Consider the following 17,173-nt stretch of genomic DNA (forward strand, 5'->3'; position numbering starts at 1 on the left):
GTGTTTCTTTCCTTTCTAAACATAGAAGGAAAAATGAGATAAAAGTTCCTGGAGAGAACTTTTTTGGAGTAATGCTTCTTTAACTTGTTGAGCTGCTTTTTGTCTATTATTCTGTTTTTTGAATTTGAAATGACGCTTGAAAAAAAATAAAAATGGAGTACAAAAGCTCATACGTTATTAAACACTTATGTATATGTACATGTGTATGTGCATGTATATATGTGTATATGTGTATGATATATATAATTACTGCCCTGCCCCTCCCCCACAAAATCTCTGTGAAACCTTTAGAGAAAAAAAGCTTGAAATGCAGTACAACAAATGTAAACAATGGAACAATGGATGTCTCTGGGTGGGGTGTGACTTAAGAAAATTTTGAAATAATTGAAATAATAATTGTTTTTCTGCGTTTCTTTAGCCTGTGCTGCATTTATACATTTAAAACAGTAATTTTTTTTTTTCTAAAGGAAATCCTAACTCTCTGAATGTTTCCAGGTAACACATTGCTTTCGGTTAAAAAGCAGCGAGGGACGGGGAGGGTGAGAGAGAAGGGTGGAGGGCGGCGTTTAAAACAGAAAGGTCAGCAGAGCGCGGGGGAGGTCAGCGAGCTAAGGTCCTCTGGAATCCGGAAGCACCTGAAAGAAGCGCAGAGCTCTGCACAGGAGAAATCCCTGCTCCTGAGTGCAGACTCACCCGGACAGCTGTGATGGTCTGTTGTGCTTGCTTTGGTGGGCCGTAGGCATCTCTGTGTTTGGGGAAGCGGCCTCGGATGGGCCAGTGCCGGGCGTCCCAGGACAGCCGCTTCAAATCCCGCTCGAGGAAGTATCATATAGAAGATGCTCTGTTCACACCATGACTTTTGGAAACACATATAGTGCATCTGTAGAGGTGTCTTCATTTAAACCTCCGCGGAAAGGGTTTCCGGGCGCTCCAGTGGCGCAATCGGTTAGCGCGCGGTACTTATAAGACAGTATGTGTGCGGGGTAATGCCGAGGCTGTGAGTTCGAGCCTCACCTGGAGCAACTTCTTTTGGTCTCTGAACCATGCAAATTCAAAGGCCGGGCGTATAGGTTGATCTTGAGGACCAGGTGCACAGCTGAGCTTCAGGTCTCTGCAGGACGACGCCCCGTTGCATTGGTCTTAGAATGTCCACGTGAAGGTAATGAATAACCAATGTCGTCCCACTGTGTTGATGTCTTCCTTCTACCAAAAGTTTGGCAATAAGAGGACGATATTCACAGAATACAGTTCAGTAAAAAATTGGCCATCACAGACTCAGACCCAGAGTTCAGGCGCATGTGAAAAAAATGTGAAAAGTCACCTTTTGTCTCATCTGACAACTTTATGAATTGTGGACGATCTTGGTTTTTATCCTTTTTTTTCAGCAGAATATTTTTTTCTGCAGCTTTCCTTCCTCTAGTTTCTTCACTCTCAGCTTCTTATCAATCTTCCTAAGTCCATGGTGCCTGCATTATGGCGGTGACACGCGTACTCAGTTTCAGAAAATCTGCTGATGCATTCCAGCCTCCAAGTTGAGTGGGAAGCCAAGTAATCTCACTCACTGAGGGTCTTAACGCTATATTTAATACGTTCTGGAGTCAGAGCTCTCCAGCACGCTTTTATAAGTGCCCATGTGCAAAGCATCACCAGGTCTTTTCCAGCTGCTGCTGCATTTTGGAGCACTCACATTTCTCTCTGGCCCCCTCTGAGCTGTCCACCATGTAAGTGAGGGTTCAAAGCAAAGCTCACCGATCAACTTGGATTAATACTTGATAGAGCCATGATAGTGGATAATTAACTTACAGAGCCAAACCACAGGCATATAGATAGGGGCTATTCACAGTACTGTTTGTAGTTTAAATGAGACAATAAATGATAGATTGAGTGATGGTTACAAATTCTTCTCATTTCTGAATGCAGGTCCCTTTGCAATGTGCCTTTGCAGCTCCTTCCATCCAGAGATGGAATCTAATTCCTTCCCCCTTGAATGAGATGGCCTTGTGATTTGCTTTGACCAATAGAATGCTGTGGAAAAGATGTGGGAGTTCTGAGATTAGGTCTCAAAAAAAGTTGCTACTTCTTATCTTGGTATTTTAAAACACTAAGATTGCCATGGGAAGAAACCTTGCCAAGCCTCAGAGAAGATGGAAAACCACATGAGATGCCCAGACCGGCGTCCATTCCAGCCACCTGGCTGTTCTGGACTGAGCTGGCATCTCTTGTTATCCTCCATGCAGTTATGCTCCTCCCCTGGAGGTGGCAACAGGGGTCCTTCCCCGAACAAAAGAGTAGGCTCAAATTACTAGAATCAGAAATGAAAGAGGGGAATTACTACCAAACTTACAGTAATAAAAAGGATTATTAGTGAATACTGTGAATAATGTATCAATATATTAGATAGCTTAGATGAATTGGGCAAACTCCTAGAAACACACGAACTACCAATACTGACTCAAGAAGAAAAGAAAAGTGGATTTGATTTATAACAAGAAAAGGGATTGAATTAGGAATTTTAAAACTACCTACAAAGAAAAGCTCAGACCCAGATGGCTTCATCACTGAATTCTACCAAACATTTAAAGAAGATTGAATACCTATTTTTCCCCAAAAAATAGAAGAGAAGGGAACACTTTCAACTCATTTTATAAGGTTAGTATTAATCTGAAACCAAAACCAAAGGCAAAAAAAAAAAAAAAAAAAAAAAGAAAGAAAGAAAGAAAAGAAAAAAAGAAAGAAAAAATTACAAACTTCTCTTATAAATATGGATGAAAAATTTCTCAACTAAATACCAGCAAACTGAATCCAGCAACATATGAAAAAATTATACACTATGACCAAGTGGGAATTATCCCAGGAATGAATGGGAAATTGATTTAACATACAAAAATCGGGCACTGTGATACCCCATATCAATAGAATAAAAAACAAAACTCACACGATCCTCTCAGTAAATGAGGAAAACCAGGCAACAAGCCAATACAAGGGGGCTTCCTCATTATGGAAGTTGCATCTACCAAAAATTCATACCTAATGTTGTACTTAATGGTGAAAGACTTGAAAAAGAAAAGCCTCAAATTAATCATCGACCTTCCACCTTAAGACATTGGAAAAAGAGAAGCAATCAAAACCTGAAGCAAGCAGAAGGAATCAAACGATAAAGATTAGAGTTCGCCATTAATGAAGTAGAGAGGATGCTCCCGCTGGGTGGGCGATGCTGAGGTAGGGGTCGCACCTTTGCCACCGATCGGGGTTCGGGTCGTCCAAGAGCGCGGTGTCACCAGCTGGTTCTGGATGGTGGGCGAGATGAGCACGAGGAGAACACGTTCGCGGAGGAGGGAGACGGCCCGGTGGGAGGAGGGCGAGGGGGTCGCCTGCCTGCGCGAGGAGACAGGACCACTGCTCTGCAAGCAGCTCTGAAACCCCCCGTCAACCCAAGACTCGGGAGGTGGAGGATCCCGCAAGCAGCCTTGTCTAGAAGGTGCTCATCTCTTTTTAATTTATGTTTTTTAAAAAGAAGCTTTAGATTATATGACCGTTACATTAACAACATCTTTTATTAGAGTGGGACATTTGTTACAATTGATGAGCTCATACTGATTCACCCTCTGGACAAGAATGGCGCGGGTCTCCTGATGAAGACTGTAAAGGCTTGGAGAGCCCCTCTGACAGTCTGGTGCTATGTTATTGTCATGGCATGAGAGGCGACTTGCAGCTGGAGGGATGTAGGGGCCACCGTTCAAGTCTTGACTGCAAGGAAAACCCTGAAGTGGCCGGAAGTGGACATCTGCCCTGCGTGTGGAAGTTGCTGGTACAAAGACCGAAACAGCCAAATCCACTGCAGCGCTCCCCATACCATCTGTTTCTCTCAGCTTTGCCTTCTCGCTTCCTTTTTCGTATCTGTAAAGAAGAAAATTACATATCAATTTTCCTTTAACAAAAATTGGGATAATATAGAGGAAATTTTGTTTCAGTAGGAGTGTTTCATGCTCTCAAAAACTATTTCAGTGATGTGTACACCAGTCTGTATATAGTATAATTTACATTCAAGTTTAATTGTGTTGATGTGGGAGGAGTGGGGTGGGGGGGTGGGGAGTATATGGGGACCTCATATTTTTTTAATGTAACATTTAAAAGAAAACAAAGGAGAAAAAAAATTAATTGTGCAAATTTTAACTCCTATTGGCAGGTTTTGTTTTTGTTTTGTTTTTGACAAATACTGAGAGTTGCAGTCAGAATTTGAGGTCGGTATTCTTACTCATTCCTAGCCAAGCAGTGAGCTTTATAAAAAATATGTTTGAGAGACTGAGAGCTACTAACATTACAAAACTGGACCATGTTTCCCTTATTTAAACCAATGTGTTTCTGAATCATATGGTGGGCTCCAGTTTTGTTTCTGCTCACCTCCAGATTACCCATGGTGTGAATTTTTAAGTATGCTTTCTTCCTCTCAGCATCCAATAATCACGGCTTCTTAATTTTTTGTGGTTATCCTGAGTTCAGAGCAAGGAGTCTTATTCCATACAAACATATCTATAAAATATCAGAACCTGTTTGGTTCTGAACTCTTGGCCCAATAATATGGCCTTAGTTGGGGAAACAATAATCTAAATCAGAAAAGATGCAGAAACTGATGTAGTTCAAATTCTGGGTATCCTCTGAATGAAATGCTATTTTCTTTAGAAAATAGAAGCTGCCTTCACCATTATGAAGTGTACAATTAGTATTTAAAATGGCCTATAAATGTCTTCAGTATTCTTCAGGGTAATTGGGATCTCAAAAGATTTGGTTCAGATCCAAACCAATATACATTCCATGTTTTATCTCAGCGTTTTTTTTTAAAAAAAGAAAATGCCACACAGAAAAAAAGTGTTTACTTTCTTGGACAAACCAAATCAGTTCTCAAGAAAATGACTGGTGCCTATAAAAAGCTATTTAATAGCTGACCTGGGTAAGTCCAATGAACTGGAGAGTAAGTGTTGCATCTCTGCTGAAGCTCAGGGCCCAGCTGGCACATGGACAGTCCAGAGATTCAAGTTTCCTGAGCATGCGCCAACCCCAGCACCAACCACAGGTTCAACAAAAATGATAAAAGAGGCTTGTGTAGGGAGGTCACATCTGAGTCCAACTTCATCACACTCAGGAGTACAAGTTCCAAAGTAGGGCCCAGTGGCAAGACACTGGACTCCAGAGCCATCTGTCATGGCTGTAGGACTTGGGTGTCCCCATAGCCCTCCAAAAAAAAATCACCAAATGCATATAACCAGGAGGGAAGTCAGCCTGTGTTTAGTATCTACCACTTTGATAATCATTGACTTATGTGAAAATGGGTGCAGAAATATCTATAAACTTTGCTGTTTTTGATTCCTGCTTTTGTTTTGTTTTATAAAAATGATAAAGTTCAGAAAATAAAATTTCCGTGATGAATAAAAAAATTTAATAAGTAGACAATAGGTAAACAATAGAGAAAAGAAGTGAAACTAAAATCTTTGTGGGGAAAGTTTGGATCCTTCTTCCCTAAGAATAGAAACAAGATAAGGATGTCCTCACTGCTTCTATACAATATGAAAATGATGTGGTGGGGGGTGGGGAGTGGGTTATATGAGAACCTCTTATGTTTCTTGTTTTTTTTAAAATTTTTTTTAATGTAATATTCCTTGTGATCTATTAACTTTAATTAAAAAAAGAAAAAAGTATACTGGAGGTTCTATCTAGGCACTAGGCAAGAGAAATAAATTAAGCACATCAAAGTTGTAAAAGAAGATATAAAACTATCTCAATTTGAAGATAACATGATCTTGTGTAAGGAAAATCCTAAGGAATCTACCCAAAACTTATTAAAATTAACAATTTCAGTAAGTTTGAAGGAAGCAAGATCAATATATTCCAATATATAAAAATCAATTCTATTTCTATACACTATTTATAATAGCATAAAAAAATAAAATGGGGGGCTGAAGCCAAGGGGAGGCTGTTGTGCCTGGGCCGGCAGAACTGCTAGGGTGGTGGTGGGGGCCAGCTAGCTCAGAGGCTGCAGACAGATATGGAGGGAGCAGAGGAAGTAGCTGTGTCTCCCTACATGAGACCTCCCAATACCTCCCTGTTTATCAGGAACGTTGTGGACTCCACCAGTTTGTAATCAGTGCAAAAGTCAAGAAAAAAGAACAAAAGACATGACAATTGAAAAGGTAGAAGTAAATCTGTGCCCATTCTTAGGCAACGTTTGTTTATGTAGAAACAACTAAGGAATTAACAATTTAAAAATTGCTACTATAATAAGTTAAGAAAATTATCAGGATACAAGGTAAATTTACAAAACTGTATTTCTATACATTAACAAAAAAAATGCAAAAGCATTTGCACTGAAAATTGCAAAACGTTGCCAAAAAAAATTAAAGAAGCCCTACGTCAATTGATAGACATACCATGTTCATGAATTGGAAGACCCAATATTACAAAGTTGTCAGTTCTCTCCCAAATTGATTCATAGATTCAAGGCAACCTAATCAAAGCCTTAAAAAAAAGAAATTAAGTTAATTCTAAAATTTATATTGACATGCAAAGGATCTGCAATACCCAAAATAATCTTGAGAAAGGACAGTAAACAGGAGGACTCACTTTATGTGACTTCCAGACTTATTAAGAAGATACAGCAGGGATTGTGGGAAGATGGTGGAGTAGGAAGCTTCAGGAATCAGTCCCTCCACTAAAACAACTATTAAACCAGCAGGAACTGTCTGAAACAACTCCAGAGTCCAGTAGAACACTGTATAGCATCCAGGGAAGAGCAGGAAGAAGGGGCTGAAAAATTATGGTAAATACCAGTAACTTGTTCTCTCTGCAAGGTGGTTATTGTTATCCATCCCCCATTCTTGCTGCAGGCAGCATTGGAGCCCAGCACCTGACATAACTTGTTCATGCCAGAAAGGGACTTATTCATCCATTTCCCCAAAATCTGGGGGTAGCATGGACCAGTTGCTGATCACTGCTTTTGATTAGCTACTTTGGACCACTGGGGGCCCAGCTTTTGAGTGTGACCATTATTTCAGCCTGTCCCAGACAACGGTGGCAGAGGAGACTTAAAGATGGTATACTTCCTCAGAGCTGTGGAGGACAGCTGCAGGGCTGCATTTGCTGGCCAAGGGCCAAATGAAGAAAGTGCAGGTTTGGGGAGCATGGAAGAAGCTCCTGGCACACTTCCTGGCCTCTCCCCAGCTTGGAGCTGGACAGAGCTCCGTTTGTAGGTCCCTGGCCTTGTTCTGGCTGGAAAGACTGAATTGGGAAGAACTACTTATGATGTTACTAATAAGCACTTTCAGAGAGCCACAAAATCTATTTGTAATGATTCTTGATAGACCCTGTTTTAATTTCCTGGGCATCTTAAACTAGGTACCAGGAAATGGGTTGGCTTTAAACAATGGGAATTTATTAGCTTGCAGTTGAGGCCATGAGAATGCCCAAATCAAGTCATCATCAAGGCAATGCTTTCTCCCCAAAAACTGGCATTCTAGGGCTTGCTGTTGGTGATCCTTGTTTCTTAGGTGGTCACAGGGCAAGGCACATAATGGCATCTCCTAGTCTCTCCCTTTTCTCCAGATTCTGTTGATGTTCAGCCTCTGGTTGCTCCCTCTGTGGCTTTCTCTGTCTGAATTTAATTCTACTTATAAAGGACTGCAGTAATAGGATTAAGGCCCATCTTTTTTGAAGTGGGACACACCTTAACTGAAGTAGCCTCATCAAAAGTTCCTACTTACAATGGATTCACACCCCAGGAATGAATTAGGTTTAAGAACATGTTTTTCTGGAGCAGAAGGTTCTAAACCATCACAAAGATAGACATATAGGCCAATGCAATAGAATTGGGAGTTCACAGATAAACTCATATACCTTTGGCCAGCTTTCAATTAGTGAATTTGGGCCCCTGGGTACCAGCTCTGAGGGCAACTATTGTTTCAATCCACCCCAGACAAAGGCAGTGGCAGTTATTTTTTTCAAACCTACCCTGGACAAAGGTGGTGGCAGCCATTGTTTCAATCTTCCCTGGACAGGGGCAAAGGTGGTGGAGATTTAAAGACCCAAGGCTTCCTCCGGGGTGTGGGGGAAAGTTAGCTGAAAGTCTGCATTTGCTGGGCAGGCCAGGAAAGCTTAGCTGTGGGTAGCTTATGGAGACGCTGTTGGTGCCCTTCCTGAGCCCCATTTACAGGGAACTTTGGAGCTGGTTTGTGCTCCCTTCGTGGGTCCTGGCCCTGTTTTGTCTGGGAAAGACTGACTTGGGAAAGTCCTCCAGGGGATGAACCTGCATACAGAATTTGCCCTCTAGGCAAAAGCAGCATGAGATAAGTAAAGGAGTGTAAAAAAAATGAGAGGCAGACAGTCTGGGACAAAAGCTGCAGGCTTCAGATACCCAGAACAGGGAGCTTTGTCTTTTGGAAAAGAGAGGGGAAAACCAAATTTTTGTAAACAGGGGAACTTCAAAATAATAAACAAAAGCCCAGGGTAAGACAGAGAGAGCCAGCAAGGCAGGGAAAACACTGCACCGTGCATTTGCCTTGGCAGATCTTCCTAATAGGAGGCCTGAAGCTCAAGAAAATCTGTCTTATCACCAGCTGGTTACAAAGCCAAGAAACAGACCTCCCAGGGAATAAATCCCAGAGTTAACATTTTAGAATATTAAAATGTACAGTGTGCAATAAAAGAGTACAAGACAAACAAAGAAACAGGAAATGATGGCCCATCCAAAGAAAGAGGATAAAAATCCAGAAAACACCAATGAAGATGAGAATGTGGACATATCAGAAAAAGCCTTTAAAAATTGATCTTAAAAATGCATAAGGAGATGAAGAAAAATACAGAGAAAGAACTACAGGGTATCAGGAAAACAATGAATGAATAATATGGGAGTCTAAGTGAAGATATAGAAATTTTAAAAAGGAAAGGAACAGAACTACTCAAGGTGATGATCACAATAACTGAAAAAAACAAAACAAAACAAAACAAAACAACCCAGGAGGGTTTCAAGAGCAAATTGGAGCTGCAGAAGAGTTAGTGAACTTGAAGACAAGACACTTGAAATGAGTCAGGCTGAGGAACAGAATGAAAAAAGAAATACTAAAAGCAAAAATAACCTAAAACAGCTAAGGAACACCAATATACACCAAAAGACACACCAATATATGCATATGGGAGTTCCAGAAGGGACTCTTGTTGAAATAAAAAAATGCCCCATGTTTATGGATTGGAAGACAATGTTATTAAGATAGCAATTGAACACACAGATGCAATCAGTATCAGAGCTCCAGATGACTTCTTTTTGGAAATTGAATAGATAATTCCAAAATTCATGAGGCATTGCAAGGGAACCAGAATAATCAAAACAATCTTGTAAAACAAAGTAGGAGAATTCACACTTTCCAATTTCAAGCTTAGAAAGCAAGGTAATCAAGATATATGAGTGTCAGGAAAAGGACGTGGCTCAGGCAGTTGGGCTCCCATCTACCATATAGGAAGTCCAAGGTTTGATGCCCAGGACCTCCTGATGAAGGCAAGCTGGGCCTCGTGGCGAGGTGGCAGACTCAGAGTGCCGCCCCACAGAGGAGTACCAATGCAGAGAGCTGGTGCAGCAAGATGACGCAACAGAAAGAGACACAGAGGAGAGATAATAAGAGACATCGCAGAGCAGGGAGCCAAGGTGGCACAAGAGAATGATCACCTCTCTCCCACTCTCGAAGGTCCCAGGATTTGTTCCCGGAGCTGCCTAATGAGAATAAAAGCAGATACAGAAGAACACACAGCTAATGGATACAAAGAGCAGGCAATGGGGGTGGGTAGGTGAGGAGAAATAAATAAATAAATCTTAAAAAAAAAAAGATATATGAGTGTGTGTGCCATAAAGATAGACATATAGATCAGTGTAATAGAATTAGGATGCCATAAATAAACCCAAGTGTCTGGGTTTACCTGATTTTCAACAATGGTGCCAGGACCATTCAATGAGAAAAGAATTCTTTACAAATGATGCTGGGACAACTGGATAGCCACATACAAGAGAATGATATTGGACCATTACTTGAGGCCATATGCAAAACTTAAAATGGGCTAAATTCCAACAGGTAAGAGGTGAAAGTATAAAATTCTTAGAAGAAAACAAAGTAGTACATCTTCATGACCTTGGATTTAGCATTAGATTCTTACATGTGACGCAAAAAGAATGAGCAACAAAAATTTTTCTTTGGTTAAATTGAGTTTCATTAAAAATAAAAACTTTTGTGCATCAAAAGACATCATCAACAAAGGAAAATGGCAACACACAGAAAGGAAGAAAGTATTTGCCAATCATGTGTCTGCTAAGGGACTGTTTAAAGAATGTGTAACGAAATCTTGAAGCCAGGGAAGTGTTGGATTCCTCTAGGTTCTTGGCTATGTTACATAAAAGAATTTAAGAACACACCAGTTTAGTTGGGCCAGTAAAAATACTTTATTGGGAAATGGGGGAAAAGAACAGAGTTTGCTGAGAAGTGGGGGAGAAGGACGGAAATACGCACCAAGATTTGTGCAGCCTCTTCTGGGCAGAGAGCAGGTTTTGGCTTGTGTGGTCACCTTTTCAGCTACTTATTATTCCTTCCCTTATGAATGCTAGGGGGAAGGGCCCCAGCTGTTACTGGTTACCACACCAATGGTGGGGACCAACAATGAGTCCTGTTGGAGTATCTGGGGTCTTCCATTGGCCCCAGAAAGAGTCCCAACGGGGACCTCAAGGTCAAGGTCAAGGACATGGTGGGGTCTCATGGCCATGTTGTCTGTCAACCATATTGTGGCTTGTCATCTCTTTGTTTCCCTGTACTGACCTCCCTTAGTCTTATAACTCAATAATAAAATAACAAATAGCTCAATTTAAAAATGGGCAAAGGATTTGAATAGACATGTTTCCAAAGACAATATATAAATGGCCAATACACACATGAATAAATGCTCAGTATCATTAGTCATTATGGAAATGTAAATTAAAACCACAATTAAATACCACTCCACTCACACTAGAATTTTTATAATCAAAAAGTCAGATAATAACAAGTATTGGCAGGGAACCAATGGTAGCAATGTACAATGGTGCAGGTACTTTGTAAAACTGCCTGGCAGTTTCTCAAATAATTACACATAGAATTGCTACATGACCCATCTGTTCGACCCTGATGTATGTACTCAAGAGAAATGAGAACACATGTCCACACAAAACCTTGCACATGAATGTTTATAGCAGCATTATTTACAATAGTTGAATAGTGGAAAGTGTCTTCATTTATGTTGGTCTCACTTAAATTCTCCACAAAAATTTTATACCTTTGTCCCTAGAGGTCTTATGAACCTTTTATTAGATTTATTCCTAAATATTGCATATTCTATTTAATTTATCCTGTGACAATTGATCTATCTTATCTTATTTTATTTTCATAACTGCCTGTTACTTCTATTGAGGAACAAAATGGGTTTTCATATATTTACTTCCAAGATACTTCTTTTTAATTTTAAAAATTTCAGGTGAACACTACGAGAATTATAGTACTATCTCTGTGTCTAGTCCTCTGTTAGCAAAAGTATAGTAACATATCCGAATGTAGGAGAATTCCAATTGTTCCACATGCTTGCAAACACTTGATATTCTCATTCCTTAAAAATGTTTGTCATTCACATGGGTATCCAATGGTATCTCATTAACATTTTAATTGCATTCTTCTGATGACTCTTGCAGTTGAGCATACTTTCATATATTTAGTGGCCTTCAAGATATTCTTTTTTGTGAAGTGCCTATCACAATTTCCCCCTATATTTTCTGGGTTTGTTTGGCTTTTAAAAATTTTACTTGTAATTCTTTAGGAAAACAAATTAGGAAATCTTTAAACATTCTGAAAATGAATCATTTGTCAGAGCTTCTTTTATTTTTTACATTGTTTTTAAATTAGTGTAATTCATGTTCAACTAAAGCACACGCACCTATTTTTAAAAACTGTTGTCAATCCCCACTGTTGTGTTGGGGCATTTGATTGCTTCCCAGTTTAATGCATCCTTCTGGTCAACAGCAATTTTAGACTCTCAAGTCTGTCGTTGATCATGATCAGCTCTGTACCAAATACAAATGTAATCAGCATGCATTTAACTCTTCCATCAAATTTATTCAAATGTAGCAAGTCATGTCGGAATACAGAGCCTGTGATATGCCAGACCTTGAGTTTTACCTCAGCTTGATAGCTATTGTCCTGTAAGTTCTTGAGTAAACCCAAGCTGTCACCTAGTGGACATTCTACTTCCAGGCCCTCACAGTGAATTCTACTAAAAATAAGTGGTTGTGGCATTGGTGTGGAGAAAGTGGCCATGTTGGCTGCTGGGGGTAGGGAGTGGGAGGAAGAGATATGATGTGGGGGCATTTTCGGGACTTGGAGTCGTCCTGGGTGGTGCTGCAGGGACAGTTTTCGGACATTGTATGTCCTCCCATGGCCCACTGGGTGGACTGTGGGAGAGTGCGGCTTTCGTGTGAACCATTGACCATGAGGTGCAGCATTGCTCAGAGATGTGTTCACCAAGTGCAACGAATGTCTCATGATGATGGAGGAGGTTGTTGTTATGGGGGGAGGAGTGGGGTGAGGGGGGTGGGGGGTATATGGGGACCTCAGATTATTTGCATGTAACATTAAAAAAATAAATAAAGACAAAAAAAAGAAAAAAAATAAGCAATGTCTCTAAATTTAAGCTTGTCTTTTTGACTTCTAAAATTTCATTCAGTCTTGTTAGAAATTCAGTTACTTTTATATGTCCAGAGTTTTTGTCTATATAATCACAGAATTAGAGCTTTTTAATGATATTTTTCATATCCTGAGATACTATTTCTATGTGTTTATATAACCTTAAATACTACAAATAGATAACTGCTCTCCTTATTGTCTTCTCACATAGTCTCATATTTCTCCTTAATCCTTTCCATTTTCCGCTTTAAATATTATTTTCCTTAGTGAAAAGACTGAAGAAAAATGGATGTTAATGCTAACTCTTGTCAAGGGTAATATAATACCATTTTCCCTTTGCAGCGGGTTTCTCTCTTCCTCATTCTTTTATTCTTTTAACTTGTATTAAAGCACATTCCAGCACACATCAACACCATTAGTTAGTGTATGGGACAGTCACAGGGGAGGCTACTGTCAGGTGTCCTCATTGTTGACATTATTGGAATTAAACTTCTGAAGGCAGAGGCTACTGAAATTGTTAATGTTTATTCCAAGTAACAAGAGTCATGCTTGGAATGTAAAAGATGTCAATATTTGCTTAATTAATTAATAACCACTTCCCAGAAGAGTCTGGGGTCTAAAAAGACCAACCCTAGTTCACTTTTCATTCCAGTGAGAGATATTGAATACCTGATTACAAACTGCTTCTAAATTCTCTGTCCCTCCTTTATCCCGTCTTACCTCTATGTATCACCTTTACTCTCTGCCTTCACCCATTATTCTCTCCATTTCATCCATAACATAATTTTTCATTAATGTACCATGAAAAGAACTTGGGTTCTGGCATATGTGGAATTGAGGCATGTTATTTATTTTCTCCAGGTGTTGATTTCCTTATTTATCTAATGGAGACCATAATAACCAGCTGGTTAATGGTGAGGATTAAATGAGATGTTTCTGGAGATGCCTGGCACATAGTAGATAGCTTGTGAGTATTAGTATTCACTCTTCTTCTCTGCCTTTATGCCTTTCTTTTTTCAGGCACCAGAGCCAGAGATTAAACCTGGGACTTTCTACATAGGAAGCAGGCACTTATTTACTTGAGCTATATCCACTCTGCTTTTTCCTACTCTTATTTCCTTCTTTCTCTCTCATCTCTTCACGTCTGCTTTTTCCCCTTTCTATCTTTCCGCTCTAAACTCCCACAGTATTTCTGTCCAATTGTCTCTGTCTTGACCAGGATATTGGCCAGTACAGAAACTTTGGCTCTATTTGGCTATTTTAGTTTGCTAAAGGGTTGCTGATAAAAATTCTGGGAAATATGTTGGCTTTTATAATGGGGATTTATTTGGAAGCTTACAGTTCCAAGGTCATGAAAAGTCCAACTCAAGGCACCAAAGTCAGCTATCACATGTCAGAGCATGATGGTGGGCAATCTTGCCCTCTGGGCTTCCTCTCTCAGGCTCAGCTGCTCCATTTTCTTCCCAATTTCAGCTGCAAGCTGGCATAGGGCCTGTCTCTCTGGGCCTCCTATATCAGCCTCAGATGTTCTGTTTTCTTCTCAAGTTCAGCTGTAGCTATCAGGCATATAGTAGGGCTGGTCTCCTCTTGAGCTGCTCCATGCACCCAGTCCCTTAGGGATTGTGCTTATTCCTCACTAGCATTGCAGAATCAAATATGACAGTTCTTTTTCTTTTTCTGTTTCTCCATGTGAATCCATTTATATCAGACCCAGCAAGGAGGCAGAGACTCAACCTGAGTCACACCTCACTCACATAGTCCAATCAAAAGCCTGGAAACAACAACAACAATAATAACAACAACAACCCAAAAGTGACCTTATCAAATAATCTGATCAAAGCCCATCAGCTGAATTTAATGCAATCAAAGGGGATGATGCCCAGAGGAATAGATTAGTTTACAAACAATCTTTCTTTTTTTGGATTCTTAAAAGAATCTCATCCTGCCACGGTGGCTGAGAACTACTGGCCCTGGTCTTTCACCACTATCCTGGAGGGCTTTCAATGATAGAGATCCAGTGAGTAGGCTGAGCTCTTTCAGTTTCTATGTTTTGCTTTTAACCAGATTGCTACATGGATATGTGATGCTTTCACTTGGGAAATTTAACATGATGTGCCTGCCATGTTGCCTTCTTCTGAGTTTGGGCTAAATTCCCTTTTCAGGCTGGAAGCCATGCCCCAAAGCTATTCAAAAGCTTACCAGAATTGTTGAAACAGAGAGATCTGGGAAGGTAGAGTCTTCAGCCCACTTGATCTGAACCATAAGGTAGGGTCTATAGAAAAAGGATTCCTTAGTGCTCAAGAGCCAGTTATTGTAAGGTGAATAAAGATGATCTTGAATGGTAAGGAATTAACAGCAACATGTGAGGGGCAGTGTGGTATCATAGATAGAACCCTAAAGTAGAAATATGGAAATCAGATTCCTTCCACCTTTATTAACTGCATGACCTCAGTGTATCATGTCACTCCCTCTGAGCGACAGTTTCCTCACCCCTAAGTTTATAATGTAAGTAATATCTACCATTTACTGAGTGCATAAAAAATGTCATGCCTAATGCTAAGTGCTTTATATATGCTAACTCATTTAATCCTAAAAGGTGTTACCACAGCTTTTCAGATGAGGAAACTGAGACAAAGAGAAATTAAATAACTTGATTAAGGTCTCATAGGTTATATGGGATTGAATTCAGTAATCTCTATGGCCATAGTAGAGGAAGCCTTTTGCATGACTGCTCTAAGGAGATTTGAGCTCTTTAGGCACGATTCATTGTTCGTGTTCTGGACTATTATACTCAGATTAGACACCCCTGAGAAGAGCACGGAAGCCTAGAGAAACAAAAGGTCTTCTGTTCTCAACAATAGCACCCAGAGCCTCATAATCAACCAGCCCTGAATCAGGCCAGGAGTCAACTCCACCTGGAGTTCAGTGCCAGGAAGCACCTGGCACAGTCAGGCTGGATGGAGGGGCTAGGTCAGAAAGGCACCGAGGGGAGAGCAGGAGAATTTCATAATAAAGTGGAGCTGGCCAGGCTTGGCATTTGGAAAGAGGCAGTGGAGTGGCAGGGGAGGGAATGGAGGGTAATAGTCCCTTGAGTCTTCACGAACCCAAACACTGTCAGCATCTTTTTATGTATTACCTTATTAGAGTCTCACATCAGCTTTATGAAAAAGGCTAGGAAGAAACTAGTGTCACCATTTATAGAGGGTAAGCTGAAGCCCAGGTGGTCTCCTGACTTCCAGCCCGAGGACTTTCTCTGCCATAGCTGTCCCTCTCCCAAGTCCTGACACACAAGACAGGCTGCTGCACCATCTGGTACTCAGGTCACACAGCTGGGTCACAAGCTGTGGCAGTTGGAGATTATTTTATGAACCCCAACAAGAAAAAGATTATGTTTGTAAATCTGGGTGTGATACCCTTTGATTATATTAAATTCAAGTGAGAGGCCCCTGATTAGATTAACTGTTAAGATTGCTGAGGACTTTCTTTGATTCAACCACATCAGTAAGGCATGACTCAGGTTGAATCCCCGCCCTCTTGCTGGGTCTAATATAAATGGACACTCACACAGACAGACACAGGAAGACACACAGAGGGGAGAACCTTGTCATTTTGATCCTGTCATGTGACAGAAAAGAGAGGTCTCAAACAACTTTAGTCCCAGGGAGAGGTGGACCATTTGCCTAATAGCTTACAGCTGACCTTGGAAAGAGAGCTGAGACTGATATGGGTAGCTGAGAGACAAGCCCTGTGCCAACCTGTAGCTGAGATGGGGAGAAGCTGGGCCCATGGAGGCTCAGAAAAAGAGGAAGCCCAGAGGGGAGGCTGAAACCACCATCTTGCTTTAACACATGGAAGCTGATGTTGGTGAGAAAGTACCTCTTATGGTACCTTGAGTTGGACTTTCCATGACCTTGGGACTGTAAGCTTTTACCCCCAATAAAGACCCTTTATAAAAGCCAACAGATTTCTTGTACTTTGCATTGGCAGCCCTTTGGCTGACTAATACACATGCTTTGAAACTATTGAGCAGACTCTCTGGAATGCGTCCTCACCTCATCCCGTCATGGGTCCATGGGAATCACACATACATAGTCCATTACAGCTGAAAGGAGTCTGGTGGTTATTGAGTGACTTGTCCTGATCTTCCTCTTCCAGACAAGGAAACTGGTGTCCAGAACAGAGCTACGAATCCAAACTCTCACCAAGACTAAACCCAGTTATCTTGACTCCTGACTTCCGGTTCTTGCTCTTGATGTTATGCATAATATAAGTCTTAAGAATTTTGTCTGAAGAATGAAGTACTAGAGGTCTCTGGGGTATCAAAGTCAGGATTTAATCTATTAGATAGTTGTAAAGACATATGGTGTCAGATCTGCCAGGATAGGTCCCTAGCCCCACCTCATCCTAAAGTGATGGAAGTGAGAGTAGGGCTGCTGACCAGG

General features: G+C 40.7%; 1 non-coding gene across 1 annotated transcript; it reads left to right on the forward strand.

Annotated features, from left to right (window-relative positions):
* The first annotated feature begins 927 nt into the window (after positions 1 to 927).
* TRNAI-UAU (transfer RNA isoleucine (anticodon UAU)) lies at positions 928 to 1,022 on the forward strand. The gene is made up of 2 exons: positions 928 to 965; positions 987 to 1,022. It is a non-coding gene; the product is annotated as a tRNA-Ile (tRNA).
* The last annotated feature ends 16,151 nt before the right edge of the window (positions 1,023 to 17,173 follow it).

The sequence above is a fragment of the Dasypus novemcinctus genome, chromosome 22 (genome assembly GCF_030445035.2).
Source record: "Dasypus novemcinctus isolate mDasNov1 chromosome 22, mDasNov1.1.hap2, whole genome shotgun sequence".
In the NCBI taxonomy this organism is placed as follows: domain Eukaryota; kingdom Metazoa; phylum Chordata; class Mammalia; order Cingulata; family Dasypodidae; genus Dasypus; species Dasypus novemcinctus.